Genomic DNA, 13,626 nt, shown 5'->3' with positions numbered 1-13,626 from the left:
AGGTGGGAAAATGCGGGAGATTATAACAGCAACCTTAGCTCGGGCCAATTAACATGCCCTCCCCTGCTCAGCTTGCACACAGCTCAAGGGAGCTTAACGGGATTAGGAGTAAATACCTTGTTGTTATTTTTGACATAGCTCAACTGTCTAGTAAATGTCTCCAATGTACCTGCCAGTAGCCTCTTCACAGACAGAGGCATCCACCCTTAGAGATGTAACAGGCAAGACTGGGCAACAACGCGTCTGAGGTCTTGCCCTGTAGTGGCCCATGGAGTTTGGAGCCTATAAAAGAGACTCATCGTATTTGACATTCGTGCCTTTTAAGGCATGATAGGATGTTTATGGGCTTTGAAGCCAGATAGAGCTGGATTTGAATCCTGATTCTGCAACTAATGAGTGGTGGTCAAGTTATCTTGTGTCTTTGAGTCTCAGGTTTCTTTAAAATGAGGACGATATAACCTACCTCATGAAATTGCTATAAAGATTAGAGATAATGAATGAAGGAGAGTCGCTGACATGGAACTTACTGCCTGTAAGTGCTCTATAAATGTTGGCTACACACATACACAAACACACACATATATACATATATATACATATACACATATACAGATATATGTATATGTTTAAAATTTAATTAGTAAATAATTAGAAAAAAAATAAGATGCATACTCTTTCGCTTTTGAACCTTTCTGAGATTGGCTTGCGTCTTAATTGATGTCAGCTAAATTTTGCTGGCAGCAAATAGAGGAGTGAGTCGTGACATGGTTGTCATATGGGCCTGCGCAAAGTCAACCAAACTCTGTAAGTGGATCACAGACTTGAGAGCTCCGAGAGGCTGCTGTGGCTAACTGGTGCCTTGAGGAAGATCATCACTAGATGCCACATACATCCATCAAGTGTCTGGCTAACTTTCAAATTTCCAGTGATATGCAATTCAGCTATAGAGAATATTAAACCATGAGTTTAATCAAATAGAAAATGCATGAAAAACCTGGCACATTAACTGTCTTGATGAAGTATGCTAAGGAGGTCAAGTTCACGGGCATAGGCTCCATAACTCTACATTTCTTTGACAATATCTGTCTCAACTGGGAAGAACCTTTAGCCTCTGAATGCAGAGAAAACTTTGAGTCGATTATAGACAGTAATATTAAAGAAGAAAATGCTATGTGATTGTAATAAATAAATGTACACTATTCTTCATTTTAAAAATTGTATAATTTCACGTGACATTTCTGTTTTTCTGAAGTAAAACTGCCACATTTTTGCTGAGAAAGTATGATAGTGAAGAACGTGCTGACAGCTAGTGAGGCTGAGTGTTACTGCTCTGACTTGTGCTAATTCCCCTACAGTTTTACCCACCATTGCTTTTGTTCTGTCAGTGACAATACCAATAAAGTGGAAAAGTCAAGTAATGTCTCAGCATTATTATGAAAACAGTTTCTTCTTGCAGATCCCCCCAGATAATCTCAGGAACTCACAAGGGCAGACCACACTCTGAGAATGCTGCTGTATATTCCGATATATGAATATACTACAATTTAATTTATTTATTCTAACGTTGGAGGACATTTGGGTAGTTTCCAGTTTGAGGCTATAGCAAATAGTGTGTAGCAAGCTTTTTAAATAAGTTTTTCTTCCTGCTACATTAAAAAAAAAAAAAAGTACTTACCCCAGTGCCTGACATACAGTAGACATTTAATAAATCATGGTCACTAAGAATCCTTTATAGAGATGTCCTCGTTAGATTCTGTTTGGAATACCTCTGCCCTATTCCGTAGAGTACATAGTGGGGTCTCTTTGACTACAGATGATAACAAGACATTCTCTCAAGAAGCCATAGAAAGAAACTAGTCACATTAGAAAGAGTGGAAACCGGAAAATTAACCTGTTCCTTCCCCGCACCTGGTCCCCCAGGACATTCTTGCACTTTCCCATGGCTCGGGGGCAGGGCTAAAACACCCAGAAGAACTGCTGCCGATTCCCCACGGGAAGCAGCTCTCCAACCAAATAATGACACTGGGAGAGCAACTGATGTCTGTCCCTTGAGGCCTCCAGGCTCCCTTCCCCAGACACCCTGAGCCAGAGGGTCCTGCTCCTGCCCTCTGGCAGCCAGAACGCAGAGACGGAATCTAATCTCTACCATTTGGGACTGAGACCGTTGAAGGAAAGATGCCAAGATGCAGGAACAGTGGAGAGATTATTCCTGGTTGGAGGGTGTTTCTGTGACTTTCTTTTGACCTGTTGGCAGCTGTCCTGCCTCTCTTGGTTCCTCTCTATTTTCCAAGCCCAGCATCTCCAGATTCCCTGCCAATTCTGTGAACACCCCAATGGTCTCCCTATAGATTTCTTCTTTGCTTAGGCTGGCCCACGAGTTTCTGTTACTTGCACCCAATGACTCTGACTTGCTCCACACCTTCATTGGGAGCCTAGCTTAAAATCCCATCTCAGTAGCAGATAGAGGCCAGGCCTGCCACCCAGGGAGCCATCTTAAAAGTCACCAACACGTTGGGCTCAGCTCTTTTACTCCTCACTTTCAGCCCCCACGTTCCCATTAACCCCTCCATGCCTCACCTGGCACACTGTCAGACGGAGGTGGCACGACGCCCTCCAAGCCGCTTTTGCTCCCACAGGCATTGGTCATGACCACCCCCACTCTCCCAGCCCCTGGTCTCCCTGCAGCGCAGGGCAGGTCCCATGCTCGCAGCCGCGTGCTCCCCCTGCCGCCCCCCCTGCCTCTGTTCTCGGGGCTGTGGGCCGTCAGACTGATTCATGAACGGTGGCCCAGGGAGCAGTTTACACCTTAGCTGACCCCCGCGCCCAGGTGACTGGGGGTGAAGGATACCGTGTGCTTTTGTCACACTCCCATGAGGAGACACCGTTCTACAAAGAGGAGGCGCTTTAGAAGTGGGAGGAGGGCTTTCCCAGGACAAACGTTAGGAGTTTGCTTGGTAGAGAGTCTTTCTTAGATTCTCTGAGACTTTTCCACAAGCTCATGCACCAGCTCTGTGTTCAGATGGAGAGAGTGGATCCAAGGGCCCCTTAGTGGAGCCTCTCAGGACCCAGGAAGCAGCTGGTGGAATAAAGTATATTTTCCTAGATGTAGGACACCTGGGTGCCCAGGTGAGAACAACTGCATGCCACAGTCACCCAGAGCCTTCTAACTGCTGGGCAAAGCCATCGGGCCCAGTGAGGAGGGACAGTGATGTTGGTCTGAGGGTCCTCTCTGCTGCTCCATGACACTGATGAATGAGGTCTTTCCTGAGAACTCACGCTCAGCACTGAGGCCAGTGTCCTCAGCCTGAGCTGCTTACACCTGCACAGGATCCCTCTGAGGAAAGTGCCAGAGATGGCGGAGGCTCGGTCACACCTGGGCCCTGCTCCCAAGGCTTCGTGTGGCCCCTGGGGCGCCTGGCCTGCGGTTGCAGCCTGCTCTGGGCCTCTTTTGCCTGGCAACAGCTGAAGGGCCTGTTTAGTGTGAAGGTGGGAGAGTCCCAGGCTGGCCTCCCGTGTCTGCAGACTTGGAGGGGCCTCTGGAGGTCATCCAGGTCTGCACTTGGCAGGGCCACCCCAAAGTTCTCCTATTCCTGGTCTGGGCAAAGAGCTGTGTTCCACATGTGGCTTCACCAGGAAAAGCATTCCCACTGGGCCCCCACAGAGATTAGCTCCCTTCCTCGCTGTGACCTGACTGCAGGGAAGGCAGACACAGGGGCTGTCACATCGTGGCTGAGAGATAGGAGGGGCTCCTTCCCACAGGCATGTCATTAAATAACCTGCTCAGTGGCCATGGTCACATCACAAGGAGCATTTCAAAGGCTAGCCTCGCTCACCAGAGCAGGCTCCCCACTTCCAGAAAGCAGGAGGCAGACCCAGGAGAATTGAGTAAGTGGGGGCCTCTTTAGGAGAGAGAATGAAAATGAAACAGGCTGCCTCACTAACGGAAACTTCTAACTCGTGTTTCTAACCTCAGCGAGTGATTCCGCGAGGACTCACAGCTGCTGGGCCACGGGAGACCAGGCATGCCCGTGGCGAGGAGGGACATTCCACTGCCCACAGCCTCTGGCTCGACTGCCCTGCACTGTCCTGCTCCCTACCCACCTGAGACGCCCGACAGCAGAGAGAAGCCTGGGCTGGGAGGGCAGACCTGGGACCCAGGGCCACTCTCCCTGGAGTGACCTTAAACACTCCCTTTGACCCCAGCGAGCCTCAGCTCCCTCACCCCTCTGGGCAGCCTGAACACCCCGCTGAAGCTGCCGAGGCGGGGCACGTGCAGTGAAGTGCGAAGGGCCCAGGGCCGCACAATGTGAGCTATTGTTGGTGTTATTTTTGATTGCAGAGTGCCACCGTCCCTGCCTGGGAGGCGACATGCAGAGTATGCCCCTCTGACAGGGAACGTGGGCCCCAGGGGACCTGGCCAGGGCCGTGATTCCAGACAGTGTTCCCAGGATTAGGTGTCGAAGTGAGGGGACGTGGGCATGCCTGAATTCGTTGACACCCATGCCCTCTACAGAAGGGTCTAAGAAGGTAGCTTTGGGCACCCCCAGTTCCGGGACCAGATGTTCCTCCAGCCCACCTCAGAGCCGGGAAGCAGAGGGGACCCAGAGGCTGAGGCTGGGGTTGGGGTTGGAGTTGGGGCCGGGGTGGGGGCTGCCTGGAGCATCTGCTGTGGGGGTGAATGCCTGGGGCCGCATTCCCCTGCCCTTGCCTCCGGGAGGGTCACGCTGAGGCCTGTGCCTTTAAATGCTTTGACATCTCTGAGATGGGAAGCAGAGTTCCCAGCGGGAGGCCGCAGTAGCTAAGGAATGCTGTTCTAACATAAAACTCACTCTCCCAGGATTTCAGCTGATACTCCCACTGTCAGGCTTTGGAGCAAAATCACCTATTATGGGCCTGGAAAGGGCCCAGATTCTCGGGGCTGATGCTCGACCTGCATGGGTTCGCCAGAATAGAGCTAATTTTCCTCTCAGGCTGCACAGACCAGCCTCCCACCCTCAGCTGACTGCAACCCTGAGATTCCACTCGGGACCCAGGACTAAGAGCTCAGGGCTGGGAAGGTGGCACAGTGGGGATTTGCCCAGGGGCCTCCTATAGGCCTCCCTCTCTTGCCACCCCCGGTGTTCCATGCCAAGCGCTCAATGTGGGCAGGTGGCAAAGCCCAGACTGGCAGGCAGGTCTCCACTCAGCTATTCTTTCCACCACTCCAGTTGCCTCCCTCCCCTGGACCACACTGTCAGAGGTTTGTGTCTATTCTGCATGATCACAGAGTGGGGTTCCTCCTGGTTACTTCAGCTCTCCCTCATGGCCAGTCAGCTTCCTGGTGGGAAGGTCCCCTCTTCCTACCATGGGGCCCCTCATTCCAGTCTGAAGACTCTGCAGCTACTCCCCTCCTGGGTCTGGCCCACCGACGGGCAAGTCCTGTTCAAAGGCAGGCTCTGGAGTCAGGGAGAGCAGGGCTGAATGCTGGCCTGCTGTTCAGTAGCTGTGTCACCTAGGGCAAGTTACTAGACCTTTCTCAGTCTCAGTTTCCTCATCTGTAAAATGGAATCATAATCAAATACACATTTCCAGGTAAGAGAATTAAATGAACTACCCTAAATATAACCACCTAGCTCAGGAGCTCACAAAGTGGGGTCCAGAGGCCTTAGAGAGCCCCAAATCCTGTCAGGGCTGTGAGATCAAATCTGTTTTCATTAAAATACTGAGATGTCATTTGTCTTTTCACTTCCATTTCCTCAGGAGTTTACAGTAGAATTTCCCAAAGGCTACTGGTTCTGACAGCTAATAGAATGAGTGCTGGATATTCTTGTTTTAAAATTTTTCTCAGTTTTAACTTATCAAATGGTAAATGTCACTAGACAGAACCACATAAGCAAAAGCTCTCTGGGGTCATTGATAATTTTTAAGAGGGTCTCCAGCTCTGTGCTTCCCCAGCCGAGAAGACAGTGCCTGGCACAGATATACCCAGATGGACGGAGCTGGAAGGGACCGGAGGCTGCCTGCTGTTTAAGGCTTTCTAAAGCAGCAGCACCCTTGTCCAAATGGAATGATGCATAGAACCCCAATTCAAAAAGCAGACAAAAGCAGCTCTGTCGAAGCAAGTATGCGGTCCTGATCTTTGGTTTCCCTTTCACAGGAGGCTGCTGGAAACCTGAAAACCTTGGGCTCTAAGAAAATTCAGTGTGAAAACTACCAATCTAGTCCAAATTCCCCCTCCTGCAGCTGGGAAGGCTGAGAGACTCAGGGGGGAAGAGTTACTCACTGACCCCTACGAGGGTATTAGAGCAAGGCCCCTGACTCCGAGTCTTTGCTGTACCCCAGCCTCCTAGCTACGTGGCAGGTTCTGAATAGAGATTTGGCATATGAATATGTAAATTTTCCTGAAAAGTCTTCCATGATTTCCCTGTCTTGCCAAACTCCCTTCTGCCTGAGAGCCTTACTGATTCCTGGACTGGTTCGAAGCACACAGCTTATACTCCGTCGACATTAGTTACAGCTCCCTCTAGGATCAGGACGGCCCTGTGCATCAGGCCACAGGCACCCCGTTGAGAGCTACATTTAATACAGAGACTGGAGCAGCGCTATATTGTTGTGTTGTGGGGTGTTAAAGCTGCAGGTGACCTTTGAGGCCACCTCTGCTGGTCAGTTTGGTCAACCTTTACAACCACCTACCCTGCACAAGGTATTGCACTGGCCCTGGGGGGAACATAAAGACAATATTAACAACCACAGATGCTGACAACTAACGCAGACTCACCATTCACAAAGTAAGGCCCTGTGCTTGCACTCTACAGATAACTTTGGAACAAAACGGGTGTGAACGGTGTGGGGACACTCATGCAGATTTTTCTTCAGTAAATACCGCTGGCCCTTCCTCTCCATGGGTTTTGCATCAGGGAATTCGACTAATGGTGATTGAAAATGATTTTTGTATTCCTAGCCACAGGTTCCCAAACCAGAGTCCCAGGCACAGATCAAAAGTACTGTTTTTAATTTATCTTTATGGTTGAAAGTGTTACAAATGTCCCATTTTCCCCCCATTTATCCCCTCCACCCTGCACCCCTACCCCTAGGCCTTCACCACACTATTATCTGCGTCCAGGGGTTATGCATATATGCATATCAGTTCTTAGGTTACTCTCTCCCCACCCACCCACCCCTGCCTTCCCTCTGAGATCCCTCAGTCTGTTCCATGCTTCTATGTCTCTGGGTCTATTTTGTTCATCGGTTTATTTTGTACATTAGATTCCACATATGAGTAAGATCATGTGATACTTGTCCCTCTCCGACTGGCTCCCTTTGCTTAGCATAATACTCTCCAGGTCCCCCCATGCTGACTCAGAAGGTAAGGGACTCTTCATTTTTACAGCTGCGTAGTATTCCATTGTGTAATTATCATAGAGAAGATGCTTGATATGATTTCAATCTTCTTGAACTTGTAGAGACTTGTTTTGTGTCCTAACATGTGGTCTATCTTTGAGACTGTCCCATGTGCACTTGAGGTGAATGTCTATTGTGCAGCTTTGGTGTGAAAAGTTCTGTAAATGTCAATGAAATCCATCTGATCTAGTGTGTCATTTAGAATCAGTTTCCTTGTTGATTTTTTGGTCTGGAAGATCTATCCAGTAAAGTCAGTGGGGTGTTAAAGTTCCCTACTATGACTGTATAGCTGTCAATCTCTCCTTTACAGTCCTCTAGACTTTTCCCCCCAGCCTGTGTGAGTCTTTTGTTCTGAGCTGGGTCTCTTGTAGACAGCATATATTTGGGTTTTGTTTTCATATCCATTCAGCTACCCCATACCCTTTGATTGGAGCACTTAATACATTTATATTTAAGATTATTATTGATAGGTACTTATCTATTGCCATTTATTTCTTTATGTCTACATTTTTCTTTCTCTTTATTTCAACTTCTTATTATAGCAGTCCCTTTAACGTTTCTTGCAATGCTGTTTTGGTGGTGATAAACTCCTTTAGCCTTTTTTTTGTCTGGGAAGCTCTTTATTTCACCATCTATTTTGAATGATAGCCTTGCTGGATAGGGTAGTCTTGGTTTCAGATCCTTGTTTTGCATTACCTTGAATACTTCATGCTATTCCCTTCTGGCCTGTAGAGTTTCTGATGAGAAGTCAGCTGATAGCCTTATGGGAACTCCTTTGTAGGTAACAAATTGCTTTCTCTTGCTGCCTTTAAGATTCCTCTTTGTCTTGAATTTTTGGCACTTTAATTATGTGTCTGAGCATGAGCCTCTTTGGGTTCTTCTTGCTTGGGACTCTCTGTGCCTCCTGAACTTGTGTGACTTTTTCCTTGACCAGGTTAGGGAAGTTTTCTGACATTATTTCTTCAAACAGGTTCTCTGACCCTTGCTTACTTTCTACATCTTCTGGCATTTCTATGATGTGAATATTGTTACATTTCACATTATTCCATAGCTCCCTTAAACTGTCCTCCTGTTTTTTAATGTTTTTTTCTTTTTGGTTCTCTGATTGGTTCATTTCTTTCTACTCTGTTTTCTAATTTGCTGATCTAATCTGTTGATCTAATCTGCCCTCCCTCTGCTGGAGCCCAAGGTGAGTGGCTGCACACAAAACTGTGTTCATTGACCCTGTAAGAGGGTGCCTGCATTTCCAGCCCTCTCTCCCTGTCAGACAGAAACTCTTTTGCTTTTCACAGCCAGATGTTATGCGAGCACCTTTCTCAGTTCTGGTGCTCTGGGCTGGGAAACCCAGCTTGGGGTTTAATCACCAGAGTCCTCAGTGGGAACCCCCCACAGCTGAGATATCCCTCCGGACCTTTAGCTGCTGCCTGTGGGAGCCCAGCCAGCCCTCTCGCACCTCTGCACTTCCTACCAGTCTCTATGCGGTCTCTACTTTTCCTCATTGGTTATGAGGGTGCTCTCCAGCTTGTCTTCAGTTGTAGCTGATTATTCAGGATGTTTTTTCTATATTTTAGTTGTAATTCCAGTTTGATCCCAGGAGAGTGTCAGTGTAGCATCCACTTAAACTGCCACCGTCTTGTAATCTGAAAGTACTGTTTTTGATCTGCCGTTGGTTAAACCTACCCATGTGAAGGGCTAGCGACTGTAGTTAAGATTTTGGGGAGTCAAAAGTTATATGTGGATTTTTGAGTGCACAGGGATTGGCACCACTAACCCCTGTGTTGCTCAAGGGTCAAGGGTACTAGATACATTCCTCAGGACTCACGTGGTATCAAGTAACAGAAACAACTCATACCAATGTAAGTGCTCATGTAAGAGCCTGGATATGTAGGCAGCAGGAACAGGTTCACTCCACAGAAGAGGAAACTGAACCAGCACAGAGGGCACTGCCAGGACACCTAGACCACATACTCTTTTCTGCAGTCTCCCTGGGTGCTGACCTGACCGGCCCAGACTGGTCAGGGCTTCTATTGCTTGGGGGAAGTTGGCCACAGTGGTGGTCTCCCTGTGTGCCCAGCCCAGCTCCCCTCTCACTGGACAAAAGGAGTACTGGGTTAGTGTAAACAATTTTCATGTCAACCTAGAATTTGGTTTTACTTTAGGCAGTGGGGTGAGGAAATGCAGGGGTGGAGGACACCCTGTCTCGGTTTTTCAATGATGAGAAAAACCTCGTGCTTTGTGGCTTAGAAAGAGAGCTAGCCCCTGATCAGACAAAGCTGGTTGGAATGCCATCTCTACCCCTTAGCATACAAAGAGTTTGTGCCTCAGTTTCTTTATCTATAAAATGGGGACGATACAACCTGTGTCACAGAATTTTTAAGAGTAGTAAATGAGATAGTGTAAGTGATTGGGTCTAGCAGTGACTGGCACAGCCATACTGAAGAAATATCTGCTGCTTTCATCTTAGGTACTGGAGTCCATTTTTACGCAGTGTAAGTTCCATCTTGTGAAACCATCACTAAAGAAACAGTAGCCAAAATTACAAACATAATTTAAAAAATGCAATTTTCCAAAATCCAAATCTGCAAATCAAATAAAGGTAAATTTTTCTTTGCAGGATTCTTCTGTTTAAAAAAAAAAAAAAAAGCCAAAACCTAAAACCTAAACACACACAGAAATTCCCTTTAAATCATGTTAAATCATGTAATGCTTTTACTTATCCAGTCTCTTCAGGAACATATTTAGTGGATAAAGCAAGGAATTAGTGACAACCTGAGCATCTTCAGCTGGGAATTGCCCAGGTCTGAATCCCCATGATGGGAGGAGAAATTTACTCCTTAAATAAAAGCTAATCATGAGCCTCTGAGATTAAAAAAAATTCCCCTTGGAAATTCTCAACATAAATGTTCCACTGTTCTGACCTCATGCCATAAAGAAAATGCCAGAAAGGGAAGTATTACTAAGACTGCAGGAATGTAATTCACAGGGGAAACCATCATCCCTGGAGACTTACTGCTCATTCTCTCTCTCAAACCTGTTGATTAACCCTGTGGCCTTAAGACAGCTGGGTGACCTCTCTGAGCCTCAGTCTCTACATCTATAAATAGGAAAACAGGCCCACATTAGGCTATGGTGGCAGCAAGGGATCTGGCCACCACTACTGCTACCATTTCTGGTGCTCTCAGAAAAGCACTTGTTATTGATTTTGACATGAGACAGTCTTCCAACCTGGTGCCTTGAGCATGAGATTCAGCCTTAGTGGACTGGGGCAAAGGTTTTGCTTTGAAGGACACCAGGCTTAGCTGGGCACAGGTGGCAATGAGGCCACCAGAAGCACTGTGCCATCTTTGTGGACAAGTTTTCAGACCACCTAGGGCAGATGCCTGTGCACCTGCAAGGATCGGGGCACTCCTTGGAGGGTTTTTCCACTTTGGCTGCATGTCAGACATATGGAGGAAGCCTTTAAAAAATACAGGTGTTGCCTGGCCGGGCGCGGCTCAGCGGTTGAGCGTCGACCTGGGATCCAGGCGATCGGGGTTCGATTCCCGGTCAGGGCACATGCCTGGGTTGCGGGCTCGATCAATGACTCTCTCATCATTGATATTTCTGTCTCTCTCTCTCCCTCTCCTTTCCTCTCTCTGAAATCAATAAAAGATATATTAAAAAAAAAAAAAAAATACAGGTGGTCTAGACCCACACCAGACAAACAGGGTTGTCACACAGCCCTGCCTGGTTCCAAGCCATTGTCATGGAACTGAAGTTACACTTTTGTGATCCCCTATTCTGGGCAGCCCAAACCATTTAGGGTTCAAGCAATAGCTGAGGTGCCTTATGCTGCATTCTTTCCACATGCCAGGACTTTTTCACTTTATTTCAGCCTCAAGGTAGCAGATGAGCAGCAAGTATGTTGTGAAAGAATTTTACCGGCGAGGACACTCAGGCTCAGAAAGGCAAGGATGCTTGCTCAAGATCACATAGCTGGAAAAGGAAGGGAATAGGATTAGGGGCCATTCTCTCGACTCCAAAGCCAGTAATGTCTAGGTTGGCAATCAACACCTGCAGGCCAGATTCAGCCTGCTGCTTATTTTTGTCCAGCCAGGGAGCCAAGAATGGTCTTGACATTTTTAAAAGGTTGTAAAGGACAAAAATAAAAACAAAGAATATGCAACAACAGATGCTATATGTAGCCTGACAAGCCTAAAATATCTACCACCTGGCCCTTTACAGAAAAAGTTTATCAACCCCTGGTTAAGACTGTGACATATGTCTCTTCTGAGCTCACACTGGGATGGCCAGTGAGATGACTCGGGGTCAATGTGTCCCTTCGTAGCTTCATTGTCAAAAACACCCTCCACAGCAGTTCTGAATCCTTAATGTGCCCAGGTTTTCAAAGTCTTCTGCAGTCGTTGCTTTGCTGGCTCAGCTTACGGCTGGCAATTGCTCACTTGGATGCACTAATGTTTGCCGGAGCACCACAGAGAGCTAAGGGCTTTGCAATTTATCCTGCCATGTTAAGTAAGAGCTTTTCGTCGGTGACCACTGTTAACATCCAAGGGCCAGGCCAGTGGCTGGTCCCCCTTAAATCAGAAGCCCGAACAGTGACTGACCACATCCTGTTCGATCCACCCTTATTTGATCCTCACAAAAATTCTATGAAGTTGAAGAGAGCGAATTGTTATCCTAATTAAAACAAAAACAAAAACTTCTTTATAGGTGATGAAATGATGGCTCAGAGAGTCTAGAGATTGGCACAAGCACACTAAATGGTGGGGCCACTGTTTGAACCTGGTGATCTTCTAATCATGAATGTCATGCTCTTCTGGGTTACAACAGCCTGGGGCGGCCATAGGGCCCTGTGTTTAGAACCAGTTTCCAAATCTTGGCATCGGGCAAAAGAATGGCTGCATGGAGTGTGATCTAACACAGCGATCTGCAACCCTTTTCATCGCATGGCACACATAAGCTACTAAATTTCTGCGGCACACCAAAAAGATATTATTTTTTTGCTGATGTGACAAAAAATAGGTATAATTTTGATTCATTCACACCAATGGCTATTGTTGTGTTGGCTGCTGTCATTTTTTATTTGACAATCTAAGGGAAAAGAGGTCAGTGTCCCTGGCTAAATAGTCAGGTATTTGCATGCTTTAAAAATTCTTGCAGCACACCAGCTGAAAATTGCTGATCTAACAGACCCATTTGAGACTTATCTAGTTTTCTAAGGATATATTTCTTTGTTTGGACCTTCTGTTTACTGGCGATTGGGACATTGTATTATTCCAAGTAGATGGGAAATTGCAGGAGACCGATGGTGATGCAAATGCCACTTTTCTTTAGAGTTGCCATGACTTTGTCTGGTAGAATAGATTACAACCCAAAGGTTAGTTTTTGTTGCCTTATAGGGTAATCAGTTTAGCAATCTTATCCCAGGGTTCTACCGGTGATGATTAATATTTTAAAAAATGAATCTTGCCATTCTTCTGTTTCCTTCAAAGATTAATGAGTTAAATAAATCGTTGACTACATGTTCATTACATATTTTGTATGAGTCATGTTTTTAGATACTTGGGAATTATGTTTTGACACCCTCATACTGGTTATACACAGAGACCTCCATGATCCAATCCACCGAGCTGCAGTGATCGCCCTGGGAGTCCAAAGTCTCCACTCTTTGGATGTAATAACTCACTGATATGGTAGAAAGTTTTGGAGGACACGTCTAGATTTAGTTCTTGGCTCCACTGCGTAAAAGCTGTGTAATCATGACCGTTGTATGACTTGTACAGATTGTATAACTTCTCTCAGTCTCAGTTCCATCATCCATAAAATGGAGATAATGCCCCCATTTGTTTTATAAAAATAAACAATGTACAATAGTAGAGTACAGTGGTTGAGGGTATAATTCTGAGCCAGGCTGCCTGGGTTCATTTCTTGAATTTTCTGTTTTCTAGCTGTGTGAATTTGGGAAAAGTATTTGACTTTACTGTGCCTCAATTTTCTCATCTGTAAAATGGGGTTAGTATCCACCTTGTAGGGTTGTTGTGAGGATTAAAAGAGTCAACATAAAGTTCTTAAAACTGTGGCTGGCACACTGTAAGCATTTAATGAATGTTAGCTGTGATGAAGAAAATGACCATACTTATAAATTACCTCACAGAGCTCCTAGTGTATAATTAATGCTCAAGATATTGGCAGCTGTCAAACTCCAAGGATGTCCACCATTTAAACCCAGTTGGAATTATGGCAGGA

Source organism: Miniopterus schreibersii (genome assembly GCF_964146895.1).
Source record: "Miniopterus schreibersii genome assembly, chromosome: 1".
NCBI classification, from domain to species: Eukaryota; Metazoa; Chordata; class Mammalia; order Chiroptera; family Miniopteridae; genus Miniopterus; species Miniopterus schreibersii.
Note: the sequence above shows the minus strand (reverse complement) of the source record.